At 42.6% G+C, this 14,690-nt stretch overlaps 2 non-coding genes across 2 annotated transcripts; both read right to left on the bottom strand.

The window, feature by feature from the left end:
* Positions 1–9,247: 9,247 nt before the first annotated feature.
* Positions 9,248–9,320, bottom strand: trnaa-agc. The gene has a single exon. It is a non-coding gene; the product is annotated as a tRNA-Ala (tRNA).
* Positions 9,321–11,429: 2,109 nt separating this feature from the next.
* On the bottom strand, positions 11,430–11,502 carry trnaa-agc. Its single transcript has one exon. It is a non-coding gene; the product is annotated as a tRNA-Ala (tRNA).
* Between the last annotated feature and the right edge of the window lie 3,188 nt (positions 11,503–14,690).

Raw genomic sequence — 14,690 nt, 5'->3', positions numbered from 1 at the left:
TTCAGCTGTCTAAAAGTATTTTTCATGGTAGTTCAGTAAAGGTTGAAGTAGTGACTGCAGTAAGCCCAGTGGTGGAAATAGTTGTATTGTTGGGTTAGTATCCAGAGCTACAACAACAATGTGTGCTGATTGAACTAAACTAAATAGTTGGAGGATGCGGGCATCGATCCCTCTACCTCTCGCATGCTAAGCGAGCGCTCTACCATTTGAGCTAATCCCCTGCAGCTCCAATAAGAAGTATGAAATCTCAATGACCGCACTGCCAAATCCCTCGTCCATAAGAAAGGATAACTTTTTTTTTAAAAAGTATGCTTGCTTCAGCTGTCTAAAAGTATTTTTCATGGTAGTTCAGTAAAGGTTGAAGTAGTGACTGCAGTGAGCCCAGTGGTGGAAATAGTTGTATTGTTGGGTTAGTATCCAGAGCTTCAACAACAATGTGTGCTGATTGAACCAAACTAAATAGTTGGAGGATGCAGGCATCGATCCCGCTACCTATCACATGCTAAGCGAGCGCTCTACCATTTGAGCTAATCCCCCTGCGCATCCAACAAGAAGTATGAAATCTCAATGACCGCACTGCCAAATCCCTCGTCCATAAGAAAGGATACTTTTTAAAAAGTATGCTTGCTTCAGCTGTCTAAAAATATTTTTCATGGTAGTTCAGTAAAGGTTGAAGTAGTGACTGCAGTAAGCCCAGTGGTGGAAATAGTTGTATTGTTGGGTTAGTATCCAGAGCTACAACAACAATGTGTGCTGATTGAACCAAACTAAATAGTTGGAGGATGCAGGCATCGATCCCGCTACCTCTCACATGCTAAGCGAGCGCTCTACCATTTGAGCTAATCCCCCTGCGCCTCCAACAAGAAGTATGAAATCTCAATGACCGCACTGCCAAATCCCTCGTCCATAAGAAAGGATACTTTTTTTTAAAGTATGCTTGCTTCATCTGTCTAAAAGTATTTTTCATGGTAGTTCAGTAAAGGTTGAAGTAGTGACTGCAGTAAGCCCAGTGGTGGAAATAGTTGTATTGTTGGGTTAGTATCCAGAGCTACAACAACAATGTGTGCTGATTGAACCAAACTAAATAGTTGGAGGATGCGGGCATCGATCCCGCTACCTCTCACATGCTAAGCGAGCGCTCTACCATTTGAGCTAATCCCCTGCAGCTCCAACAAGAAGTATGAAATCTCAATGACCGCACTGCCAAATCCCTCGTCCATAAGAAAGGATAATTTTTTAAAAGTATGCTTGCTTCAGCTGTCTAAAAGTATTTTTCATGGTAGTTCAGTAAAGGTTGAAGTAGTGACTGCAGTGAGCCCAGTGGTGGAAATAGTTGTATTGTTGGGTTAGTATCCAGAGCTTCAACAACAATGTGTGCTGATTGAACCAAACTAAATAGTTGGAGGATGCAGGCATCGATCCCGCTACCTCTCACATGCTAAACAAGCGCTCTACCATTTGAGCTAATCCCCCTGCGCCTTCAACATGAAGTATGCAATCTCAATGACTGCACTGCCAAATCCCTCGTCCATAAGAAAGGATACTTTTTTAAAAGTATGCTTGCTTCAGCTGTCTAAAAGTATTTTTCATGGTAGTTCAGTAAAGGTTGAAGTAGTGACTGCAGTAAGCCCAGTGGTGGAAATAGTTGTATTGTTGGGTTAGTATCCAGAGCTACAACAACAATGTGTGCTGATTGAACCAAACTAAATAGTTGGATGATGCGGGCATTGATCCCGCTACCTCTCGCTTGCTAAGCTACCATTTGAGCTAATCCCCTGCGCTCCAACAAGCGTCTACCATTTGAGCTAATCCCCCTGCAGCTCTAATCTGCTTGCTTCAGCTGTCTAAAAGTATTTTTCATGGTAGTTCAGTAAAGGTTGAAGTAGTGACTGCAGTAAGCCCAGTGGTGGAAATAGTTGTATTGTTGGGTTAGTATCCAGAGCTACAACAACAATGTGTGCTGATTGAACCAAACTAAATAGTTGGAGGATGCAGGCATCAATCCCGCTACCTCTCACATGCTAAACAAGCGCTCTACCATTTGAGCTAATCCCCCTGCGCCTCCAACAAGAAGTATGAAATCTCAATGACCGCACTGCCAAATCCCTCGTCCATAAGAAAGGATACTTTTTTAAAGTATGCTTGCTTCATCTGTCTAAAAGTATTTTTCATGGTAGTTCAGTAAAGGTTGAAGTAGTGACTGCAGTAAGCCCAGTGGTGGAAATAGTTGTATTGTTGGGTTAGTATCCAGAGCTACAACAACAATGTGTGCTGATTGAACCAAACTAAATAGTTGGAGGATGCAGGCATCGATCCCGCTACCTCTCACATGCTAAGCGAGCGCTCTACCATTTGAGCTAATCCCCCTGCAGCTCCAACAAGAAGTATGAAATCTCAATGACCGCACTGCCAAATCCCTCGTCCATAAGAAAGGATAATTTTTAAAAAGTATGCTTGCTTCAGCTGTCTAAAAGTATTTTTCATGGTAGTTCAGTAAAGGTTGAAGTAGTGACTGCAGTAAGCCCAGTGGTGGAAATAGTTGTATTGTTGGGTTAGTATCCAGAGCTACAACAACAATGTGTGCTGATTGAACCAAACTAAATAGTTGGAGGATGCGGGCATCGATCCCGCTACCTCTCACATGCTAAGCGAGCGCTCTACCATTTGAGCTAATCCCCTGCAGCTCCAATAAGAAGTATGAAATCTCAATGACCGCACTGCCAAATCCCTCGTCCATAAGAAAGGATACTTTTTTAAAAGTATGCTTGCTTCAGCTGTCTAATATTTTTCATGGTAGTTCAGTAAAGGTTGAAGTAGTGACTGCAGTGAGCCCAGTGGTGGAAATAGTTGTATTGTTGGGTTAGTATCCAGAGCTACAACAAAATGTGTGCTGATTGAACCAAACTAAATAGTTGGATGATGCGGGCATTGATCCCGCTACCTCTCGCTTGCTAAGCAAGCGCTCTACCATTTGAGCTAATCCCCTGCAGCTCTAATCTGCTTGCTTCAGCTGTCTAAAAGTATTTTTCATGGTAGTTCAGTAAAGGTTGAAGTAGTGACTGCAGTAAGCCCAGTGGTGGAAATAGTTGTATTGTTGGGTTAGTATCCAGAGCTACAACAACAATGTGTGCTGATTGAACCAAACTAAATAGTTGGAGGATGCAGGCATCGATCCCGCTACCTCTCACATGCTAAGCGAGCGCTCTACCATTTGAGCTAATCCCCCTGCGCCTCCAACAAGAAGTATGAAATCTCAATGACCGCACTGCCAAATCCCTCGTCCATAAGAAAGGATAATTTTTTAAAAGTATGCTTGCTTCAGCTGTCTAAAAGTATTTTTCATGGTAGTTCAGTAAAGGTTGAAGTAGTGACTGCAGTAAGCCCAGTGGTGGAAATAGTTGTATTGTTGGGTTAGTATCCAGAGCTACAACAACAATGTGTGCTGATTGAACCAAACTAAATAGTTGGAGGATGCAGGCATCAATCCCGCTACCTCTCACATGCTAAACAAGCGCTCTACCATTTGAGCTAATCCCCTGCGCCTTCAACAAGAAGTATGAAATCTCAATGACCGCACTGCCAAATCCCTCGTCCATAAGAAAGGATACTTTTTTAAAAGTATGCTTGCTTCATCTGTCTAAAAGTTTTTTCATGGTAGTTCAGTAAAGGTTGAAGTAGTGACTGCAGTAAGCCCAGTGGTGGAAATAGTTGTATTGTTGGGTTAGTATCCAGAGCTACAACAACAATGTGTGCTGATTGAACCAAACTAAATAGTTGGAGGATGCAGGCATCGATCCCGCTACCTCTCACATGCTAAGCGAGCGCTCTACCATTTGAGCTAATCCCCTGCGCCTCCAACAAGAAGTATGAAATCTCAATGACCGCACTGCCAAATCCCTCGTCCATAAGAAAGGATACTTTTTTAAAAAGTATGCTTGCTTCAGCTGTCTAAAAGTATTTTTCATGGTAGTTCAGTAAAGGTTGAAGTAGTGACTGCAGTAAGCCCAGTGGTGGAAATAGTTGTATTGTTGGGTTAGTATCCAGAGCTACAACAACAATGTGTGCTGATTGAACCAAACTAAATAGTTGGAGGATGCGGGCATCGATCCCGCTACCTCTCACATGCTAAGCGAGCGCTCTACCATTTGAGCTAATCCCCTGCAGCTCCAATAAGAAGTATGAAATCTCAATGACCGCACTGCCAAATCCCTCGTCCATAAGAAAGGATACTTTTTTTAAAAGTATGCTTGCTTCAGCTGTCTAAAAGTATTTTTCATGGTAGTTCAGTAAAGGTTGAAGTAGTGACTGCAGTAAGCCCAGTGGTGGAAATAGTTGTATTGTTGGGTTAGTATCCAGAGCTACAACAACAATGTGTGCTGATTGAACCAAACTAAATAGTTGGAGGATGCAGGCATCGATCCCGCTACCTCTCACATGGTAAACGAGCGCTCTACCATTTGAGCTAATCCCCCTGCGCCTTCAACAAGAAGTATGAAATCTCAATGACTGCACTGCCAAATCCCTCGTCCATAAGAAAGGATAATTTTTTTAAAAGTATGCTTGCTTCAGCTGTCTAAAAGTATTTTTCATGGTAGTTCAGTAAAGGTTGAAGTAGTGACTGCAGTAAGCCCAGTGGTGGAAATAGTTGTATTGTTGGGTTAGTATCCAGAGCTACAACAACAATGTGTGCTGATTGAACCAAACTAAATAGTTGGATGATGCGGGCATTGATCCCGCTACCTCTCGCTTGCTAAGCAAGCGCTCTACCATTTGAGCTAATCCCCCTGCAGCTCTAATCTGCTTGCTTCAGCTGTCTAAAAGTATTTTTCATGGTAGTTCAGTAAAGCTTGAAGTGGTGACTGCAGTAAGCTCAGTGGTGGAAATAGTTGTATTGTTGGATTAGTATCCAGAGCTACAACAACAATGTGTGCTGATTGAACCAAACTAAATAGTTGGAGGATGCAGGCATCAATCCCGCTACCTCTCACATGCTAAACAAGCGCTCTACCATTTGAGCTAATCCCCCTGCGCCTTCAACAAGAAGTATGAAATCTCAATGACCGCACTGCCAAATCCCTCGTCCATAAGAAAGGATACTTTTTTAAAAGTATGCTTGCTTCATCTGTCTAAAAGTTTTTTCATGGTAGTTCAGTAAAGGTTGAAGTAGTGACTGCAGTAAGCCCAGTGGTGGAAATAGTTGTATTGTTGGGTTAGTATCCAGAGCTACAACAACAATGTGTGCTGATTGAACCAAACTAAATAGTTGGAGGATGCAGGCATCGATCCCGCTACCTCTCACATGCTAAGCGAGCGCTCTACCATTTGAGCTAATCCCCCTGCGCCTCCAACAAGAAGTATGAAATCTCAATGACCGCACTGCCAAATCCCTCGTCCATAAGAAAGGATACTTTTTTTAAAGTATGCTTGCTTCATCTGTCTAAAAGTATTTTTCATGGTAGTTCAGTAAAGGTTGAAGTAGTGCCTGCAGTAAGCCCAGTGGTGGAAATAGTTGTATTGTTGGGTTAGTATCCAGAGCTACAACAACAATGTGTGCTGATTGAACCAAAATAAGTAGTTGGAGGATACGAGCATCGATCCCGCTACCTCTCGCATGCTAAGCGAGCGCTCTACCATTTGAGCTAATCCCCTGCAGCTCCAACAAGAAGTATGAAATCTCAATGACCGCACTGCCAAATCCCTCGTCCATAAGAAAGGATAATTTTTTAAAAAGTATGCTTGCTTCAGCTGTCTAAAAGTATTTTTCATGGTAGTTCAGTAAAGGTTGAAGTAGTGACTGCAGTGAGCCCAGTGGTGGAAATAGTTGTATTGTTGGGTTAGTATCCAGAGCTTCAACAACAATGTGTGCTGATTGAACCAAACTAAATAGTTGGAGGATGCAGGCATCGATCCCGCTACCTCTCACATGGTAAACAAGCGCTCTACCATTTGAGCTAATCCCCCTGCGCCTCCAACAAGAAGTATGAAATCTCAATGACTGCACTGCCAAATCCCTCGTCCATAAGAAAGGATACTTTTTTAAAAGTATGCTTGCTTCAGCTGTCTAAAAGTATTTTTCATGGTAGTTCAGTAAAGGTTGAAGTAGTGACTGCAGTAAGCCCAGTGGTGGAAATAGTTGTATTGTTGGGTTAGTATCCAGAGCTACAACAACAATGTGTGCTGATTGAACCAAACTAAATAGTTGGAGGATGCGGGCATTGGCTACCTCTCGCTTGCTAAGCTAAAGCGCAAGAACCATTTGAGCTAATCCCCCTGCAGCTCTAATCTGCTTGCTTCAGCTGTCTAAAAGTATTTTTCATGGTAGTTCAGTAAAGGTTGAAGTAGTGACTGCAGTAAGCCCAGTGGTGGAAATAGTTGTATTGTTGGGTTAGTATCCAGAGCTACAACAACAATGTGTTCTGATTGAACCAAACTAAATAGTTGGAGGATGCAGGCATCGATCCCGCTACCTCTCACATGCTAAGCGAGCGCTCTACCATTAGAGCTAATCCCCCTGCGCATCCAACAAGAAGTATGAAATCTCAATGACCGCACTGCCAAATCCCTCGTCCATAAGAAAGGATACTTTTTAAAAAGTATGCTTGCTTCAGCTCTCTAAAAATATTTTTCATGGTAGTTCAGTAAAGGTTGAAGTAGTGACTGCAGTAAGCCCAGTGGTGGAAATAGTTGTATTGTTGGGTTAGTATCCAGAGCTACAACAACAATGTGTTCTGATTGAACCAAACTAAATAGTTGGAGGATGCAGGCATCGATCCCGCTACCTCTCACATGCTAAGCGAGCGCTCTACCATTTGAGCTAATCCCCCTGCGCCTCCAACAAGAAGTATGAAATCTCAATGACCGCACTGCCAAATCCCTCGTCCATAAGAAAGGATACTTTTTTAAAAGTATGCTTGCTTCATCTGTCTAAAAGTATTTTTCATGGTAGTTCAGTAAAGGTTGAAGTAGTGACTGCAGTAAGCCCAGTGGTGGAAATAGTTGTATTGTTGGGTTAGTATCCAGAGCTACAACAACAATGTGTGCTGATTGAACCAAACTAAATAGTTGGAGGATGCAGGCATCGATCCCGCTACCTCTCACATGCTAAGCGAGCGCTCTACCATTTGAGCTAATCCCCCTGCAGCTCCAATCAGAAGTATGAAATCTCAATGACCGCACTGCCAAATCCCTCGTCCATAAGAAAGGATAATTTTTTAAAAAGTATGCTTGCTTCAGCTGTCTAAAAGTATTTTTCATGGTAGTTCAGTAAAGGTTGAAGTAGTGACTGCAGTAAGCCCAGTGGTGGAAATAGTTGTATTGTTGGGTTAGTATCCAGAGCTACAACAACAATGTGTGCTGATTGAACTAAACTAAATAGTTGGAGGATGCAGGCATCGATCCCGCTACCTCTCACATGCTAAGCGAGCGCTCTACCATTTGAGCTAATCCCCTGCGCTCCAACAAGAAGTATGAAATCTCAATGACCGCACTGCCAAATCCCTCGTCCATAAGAAAGGATAATTTTTAAAAAGTATGCTTGCTTCAGCTGTCTAAAAGTATTTTTCATGGTAGTTCAGTAAAGGTTGAAGTAGTGACTGCAGTAAGCCCAGTGGTGGAAATAGTTGTATTGTTGGGTTAGTATCCAGAGCTACAACAACAATGTGTGCTGATTGAACCAAACTAAATAGTTGGAGGATGCAGGCATCGATCCCGCTACCTCTCACATGCTAAGCGAGCGCTCTACCATTTGAGCTAATCCCCCTGCGCATCCAACAAGAAGTATGAAATCTCAATGACCGCACTGCCAAATCCCTCGTCCATAAGAAAGGATACTTTTTAAAAAGTATGCTTGCTTCAGCTGTCTAAAAGTATTTTTCATGGTAGTTCAGTAAAGGTTGAAGTAGTGACTGCAGTAAGCCCAGTGGTGGAAATAGTTGTATTGTTGGGTTAGTATCCAGAGCTACAACAACAATGTGTGCTGATTGAACCAAACTAAATAGTTGGAGGATGCAGGCATCGATCCCGCTACCTCTCACATGCTAAGCGAGCGCTCTACCATTTGAGCTAATCCCCTGCGCCTCCAACAAGAAGTATGAAATCTCAATGACCGCACTGCCAAATCCCTCGTCCATAAGAAAGGATATACTTTTTTAAAAGTATGCTTGCTTCATCTGTCTAAAAGTATTTTTCATGGTAGTTCAGTAAAGGTTGAAGTAGTGACTGCAGTAAGCCCAGTGGTGGAAATAGTTGTATTGTTGGGTTAGTATCCAGAGCTACAACAACAATGTGTGCTGATTGAACCAAACTAAATAGTTGGAGGATGCAGGCATCGATCCCGCTACCTCTCACATGCTAAGCGAGCGCTCTACCATTTGAGCTAATCCCCTGCAGCTCCAATCAAGAAGTATGAAATCTCAATGACCGCACTGCCAAATCCCTCGTCCATAAGAAAGGATAATTTTTAAAAAGTATGCTTGCTTCAGCTGTCTAAAAGTATTTTTCATGGTAGTTCAGTAAAGGTTGAAGTAGTGACTGCAGTAAGCCCAGTGGTGGAAATAGTTGTATTGTTGGGTTAGTATCCAGAGCTACAACAACAATGTGTGCTGATTGAACAAACTAAATAGTTGGAGGATGCAGGCATCGATCCCGCTACCTCTCACATGCTAAGCGAGCGCTCTACCATTTGAGCTAATCCCCCTGCGCCTCCAACAAGAAGTATGAAATCTCAATGACCGCACTGCCAAATCCCTCGTCCATAAGAAAGGATACTTTTTTAAAAGTATGCTTGCTTCATCTGTCTAAAAGTATTTTTCATGGTAGTTCAGTAAAGGTTGAAGTAGTGACTGCAGTAAGCCCAGTGGTGGAAATAGTTGTATTGTTGGGTTAGTATCCAGAGCTACAACAACAATGTGTGCTGATTGAACCAAACTAAATAGTTGGAGGATGCAGGCATCGATCCCGCTACCTCTCACATGCTAAGCGAGCGCTCTACCATTTGAGCTAATCCCCCTGCAGCCTCCAATCAGAAGTATGAAATCTCAATGACCGCACTGCCAAATCCCTCGTCCATAAGAAAGGATAATTTTTAAAAAGTATGCTTGCTTCAGCTGTCTAAAAGTATTTTTCATGGTAGTTCAGTAAAGGTTGAAGTAGTGACTGCAGTAAGCCCAGTGGTGGAAATAGTTGTATTGTTGGGTTAGTATCCAGAGCTACAACAACAATGTGTGCTGATTGAACCAAACTAAATAGTTGGAGGATGCGGGCATCGATCCCGCTACCTCTCACATGCTAAGCGAGCGCTCTACCATTTGAGCTAATCCCCCTGCAGCTCCAAAAGAAGTATGAAATCTCAATGACCGCACTGCCAAATCCCTCGTCCATAAGAAAGGATAATTTTTTAAAAGTATGCTTGCTTCAGCTGTCTAAAAGTTTTTTTCATGGTAGTTCAGTAAAGGTTGAAGTAGTGACTGCAGTAAGCCCAGTGGTGGAAATAGTTGTATTGTTGGGTTAGTATCCAGAGCTACAACAACAATGTGTGCTGATTGAACCAAACTAAATAGTTGGAGGATGCAGGCATCGATCCCGCTACCTCTCACATGCTAAGCGAGCGCTCTACCATTTGAGCTAATCCCCCTGCAGCTCCAAAAGAAGTATGAAATCTCAATGACCGCACTGCCAAATCCCTCGTCCATAAGAAAGGATAATTTTTAAAAAGTATGCTTGCTTCAGCTGTCTAAAAGTATTTTTCATGGTAGTTCAGTAAAGGTTGAAGTAGTGACTGCAGTAAGCCCAGTGGTGGAAATAGTTGTATTGTTGGGTTAGTATCCAGAGCTACAACAACAATGTGTGCTGATTGAACTAAACTAAATAGTTGGAGGATGCAGGCATCGATCCCGCTCCTTCTCACATGCTAAGCGAGCGCTCTACCATTTGAGCTAATCCCCCTGCAGCTCCAATAAGAAGTATGAAATCTCAATGACCGCACTGCCAAATCCCTCGTCCATAAGAAAGGATAATTTTTTTAAAGTATGCTTGCTTCAGCTGTCTAAAAGTATTTTTCATGGTAGTTCAGTAAAGGTTGAAGTAGTGACTGCAGTAAGCCCAGTGGTGGAAATAGTTGTATTGTTGGGTTAGTATCCAGAGCTTCAACAACAATGTGTGCTGATTGAACCAAACTAAATAGTTGGAGGATGCAGGCATCGATCCCGCTACCTATCACATGCTAAGCGAGCGCTCTACCATTTGAGCTAATCCCCCTGCGCATCCAACAAGAAGTATGAAATCTCAATGACCGCACTGCCAAATCCCTCGTCCATAAGAAAGGATACTTTTTAAAAAGTATGCTTGCTTCAGCTCTCTAAAAATATTTTTCATGGTAGTTCAGTAAAGGTTGAAGTAGTGACTGCAGTAAGCCCAGTGGTGGAAATAGTTGTATTGTTGGGTTAGTATCCAGAGCTACAACAACAATGTGTGCTGATTGAACCAAACTAAATAGTTGGAGGATGCAGGCATCGATCCCGCTACCTCTCACATGCTAAGCGAGCGCTCTACCATTTGAGCTAATCCCCTGCGCCTCCAACAAGAAGTATGAAATCTCAATGACCGCACTGCCAAATCCCTCGTCCATAAGAAAGGATACTTTTTTTAAAAGTATGCTTGCTTCATCTGTCTAAAAGTATTTTTCATGGTAGTTCAGTAAAGGTTGAAGTAGTGACTGCAGTAAGCCCAGTGGTGGAAATAGTTGTATTGTTGGGTTAGTATCCAGAGCTACAACAACAATGTGTGCTGATTGAACCAAACTAAATAGTTGGAGGATGCAGGCATCGATCCCGCTACCTCTCACATGCTAAGCGAGCGCTCTACCATTTGAGCTAATCCCCCTGCAGCTCCAAAAAGAAGTATGAAATCTCAATGACCGCACTGCCAAATCCCTCGTCCATAAGAAAGGATAATTTTTTAAAAGTATGCTTGCTTCAGCTGTCTAAAAGTTTTTTTCATGGTAGTTCAGTAAAGGTTGAAGTAGTGACTGCAGTAAGCCCAGTGGTGGAAATAGTTGTATTGTTGGGTTAGTATCCAGAGCTACAACAACAATGTGTGCTGATTGAACCAAACTAAATAGTTGGAGAATGCAGGCATCGATCCCGCCACATCTCACATGCTAAGCGAGCGCTCTACCATTTGAGCTAATCCCCCTGTAGCTCCAATCAGAAGTATGAAATCTCAATGACCGCACTGCCAAATCCCTCGTCCATAAGAAAGGATAATTTTTAAAAAGTATGCTTGCTTCAGCTGTCTAAAAGTATTTTTCATGGTAGTTCAGTAAAGGTTGAAGTAGTGACTGCAGTAAGCCCAGTGGTGGAAATAGTTGTATTGTTGGGTTAGTATCCAGAGCTACAACAACAATGTGTGCTGATTGAACTAAACTAAATAGTTGGAGGATGCGGGCATCGATCCCGCTACCTCTCGCATGCTAAGCGAGCGCTCTACCATTTGAGCTAATCCCCCTGCAGCTCCAATAAGAAGTATGAAATCTCAATGACCGCACTGCCAAATCCCTCGTCCATAAGAAAGGATAATTTTTTTAAAGTATGCTTGCTTCAGCTGTCTAAAAGTTTTTTTCATGGTAGTTCAGTAAAGGTTGAAGTAGTGACTGCAGTAAGCCCAGTGGTGGAAATAGTTGTATTGTTGGATTAGTATCCAGAGCTACAACAACAATGTGTGCTGATTGAACCAAACTAAATAGTTGGAGGATGCAGGCATAAATCCCGCTACCTCTCACATGCTAAACGAGCGCTCTACCATTTGAGCTAATCCCCCTGCGCCTTCAACATGAAGTATGCAATCTCAATGACTGCACTGCCAAATCCCTCGTCCATAAGAAAGGATACTTTTTTTAAAAGTATGCTTGCTTCAGCTGTCTAAAAGTATTTTTCATGGTAGTTCAGTAAAGGTTGAAGTAGTGACTGCAGTAAGCCCAGTGGTGGAAATAGTTGTATTGTTGGGTTAGTATCCAGAGCTACAACAACAATGTGTGCTGATTGAACCAAACTAAATAGTTGGAGGATGCAGGCATCGATCCCGCTCCCTCTCACATGCTAAGCGAGCGCTCTACCATTTGAGCTAATCCCCCTGCGCCTCCAAAATGAAGTATGAAATCTCAATGACCGCACTGCCGAATCCCTCGTCCATAAGAAAGGATAATTTTTTTAAAGTATGCTTGCTTCAGCTGTCTAAAAGTTTTTTTCATGGTAGTTCAGTAAAGCTTGAAGTGGTGACTGCAGTAAGCTCAGTGGTGGAAATAGTTGTATTGTTGGATTAGTATCCAGAGCTACAACAACAATGTGTGCTGATTGAACCAAACTAAATAGTTGGAGGATGCAGGCATCAATCCCGCTACCTCTCACATGCTAAACAAGCGCTCTACCATTTGAGCTAATCCCCCTGCGCCTCAACAAGAAGTATGAAATCTCAATGACCGCACTGCCAAATCCCTCGTCCATAAGAAAGGATACTTTTTTAAAAGTATGCTTGCTTCATCTGTCTAAAAGTATTTTCATGGTAGTTCAGTAAAGGTTGAAGTAGTGACTGCAGTAAGCCCAGTGGTGGAAATAGTTGTATTGTTGGGTTAGTATCCAGAGCTACAACAACAATGTGTGCTGATTGAACCAAACTAAATAGTTGGAGGATGCGGGCATCGATCCCGCTACCTCTCGCATGCTAAGCGAGCGCTCTACCATTTGAGCTAATCCCCTGCAGCTCCAATCAGAAGTATGAAATCTCAATGACCGCACTGCCAAATCCCTCGTCCATAAGAAAGGATAATTTTTAAAAAGTATGCTTGCTTCAGCTGTCTAAAAGTATTTTTCATGGTAGTTCAGTAAAGGTTGAAGTAGTGACTGCAGTAAGCCCAGTGGTGGAAATAGTTGTATTGTTGGGTTAGTATCCAGAGCTACAACAACAATGTGTGCTGATTGAACTAAACTAAATAGTTGGAGGATGCGGGCATCGATCCCGCTACTTCTCGCATGCTAAGCGAGCGCTCTACCATTTGAGCTAATCCCCCTGCAGCTCCAATAAGAAGTATGAAATCTCAATGACCGCACTGCCAAATCCCTCGTCCATAAGAAAGGATAATTTTTTTAAAGTATGCTTGCTTCAGCTGTCTAAAAGTATTTTTCATGGTAGTTCAGTAAAGGTTGAAGTAGTGACTGCAGTGAGCCCAGTGGTGGAAATAGTTGTATTGTTGGGTTAGTATCCAGAGCTTCAACAACAATGTGTGCTGATTGAACCAAACTAAATAGTTGGAGGATGCAGGCATCGATCCCGCTACCTATCACATGCTAAGCGAGCGCTCTACCATTAGAGCTAATCCCCCTGCGCATCCAACAAGAAGTATGAAATCTCAATGACCGCACTGCCAAATCCCTCGTCCATAAGAAAGGATACTTTTTAAAAAGTATGCTTGCTTCAGCTCTCTAAAAATATTTTTCATGGTAGTTCAGTAAAGGTTGAAGTAGTGACTGCAGTAAGCCCAGTGGTGGAAATAGTTGTATTGTTGGGTTAGTATCCAGAGCTACAACAACAATGTGTTCTGATTGAACCAAACTAAATAGTTGGAGGATGCAGGCATCGATCCCGCTACCTCTCACATGCTAAGCGAGCGCTCTACCATTTGAGCTAATCCCCTGCGCCTCCAACAAGAAGTATGAAATCTCAATGACCGCACTGCCAAATCCCTCGTCCATAAGAAAGGATACTTTTTTAAAAGTATGCTTGCTTCATCTGTCTAAAAGTATTTTTCATGGTAGTTCAGTAAAGGTTGAAGTAGTGACTGCAGTAAGCCCAGTGGTGGAAATAGTTGTATTGTTGGGTTAGTATCCAGAGCTACAACAACAATGTGTGCTGATTGAACCAAACTAAATAGTTGGAGGATGCGGGCATCGATCCCGCTACCTCGCATGCTAAGCGAGCGCTCTACCATTTGAGCTAATCCCCCTGCAGCCTCCAATCAGAAGTATGAAATCTCAATGACCGCACTGCCAAATCCCTCGTCCATAAGAAAGGATAATTTTTAAAAAGTATGCTTGCTTCAGCTGTCTAAAAGTATTTTTCATGGTAGTTCAGTAAAGGTTGAAGTAGTGACTGCAGTATGCCCAGTGGTGGAAATAGTTGTATTGTTGGGTTAGTATCCAGAGCTACAACAACAATGTGTGCTGATTGAACTAAACTAAATAGTTGGAGGATGCAGGCATCGATCCCGCTACTTCTCACATGCTAAGCGAGCGCTCTACCATTTGAGCTAATCCCCCTGCAGCTCCAAAAGAAGTATGAAATCTCAATGACCGCACTGCCAAATCCCTCGTCCATAAGAAAGGATAATTTTTAAAAGTATGCTTGCTTCAGCTGTCTAAAAGTTTTTTTCATGGTAGTTCAGTAAAGGTTGAAGTAGTGACTGCAGTAAGCCCAGTGGTTGAAATAGTTGTATTGTTGGGTTAGTATCCAGAGCTACAACAACAATGTGTGCTGATTGAACTAAACTAAATAGTTGGAGGATGCGGGCATCGATCCCGCTACTTCTCACATGCTAAGCGAGCACTCTACCATTTGAGCTAATCCCCTGCAGCTCCAAAAGAAGTATGAAATCTCAATGACCGCACTGCCGAATCCCTCGTCCATAAGAAAGGATAATTTTT

The sequence above is a fragment of the Oncorhynchus gorbuscha genome, unplaced genomic scaffold, assembly GCF_021184085.1.
Source record: "Oncorhynchus gorbuscha isolate QuinsamMale2020 ecotype Even-year unplaced genomic scaffold, OgorEven_v1.0 Un_scaffold_2303, whole genome shotgun sequence".
Classification (NCBI taxonomy): domain Eukaryota; kingdom Metazoa; phylum Chordata; class Actinopteri; order Salmoniformes; family Salmonidae; genus Oncorhynchus; species Oncorhynchus gorbuscha.
The sequence above is the reverse complement of the archived record's forward strand: the minus strand, read 5'-3'. Positions and strand labels throughout refer to the sequence as shown.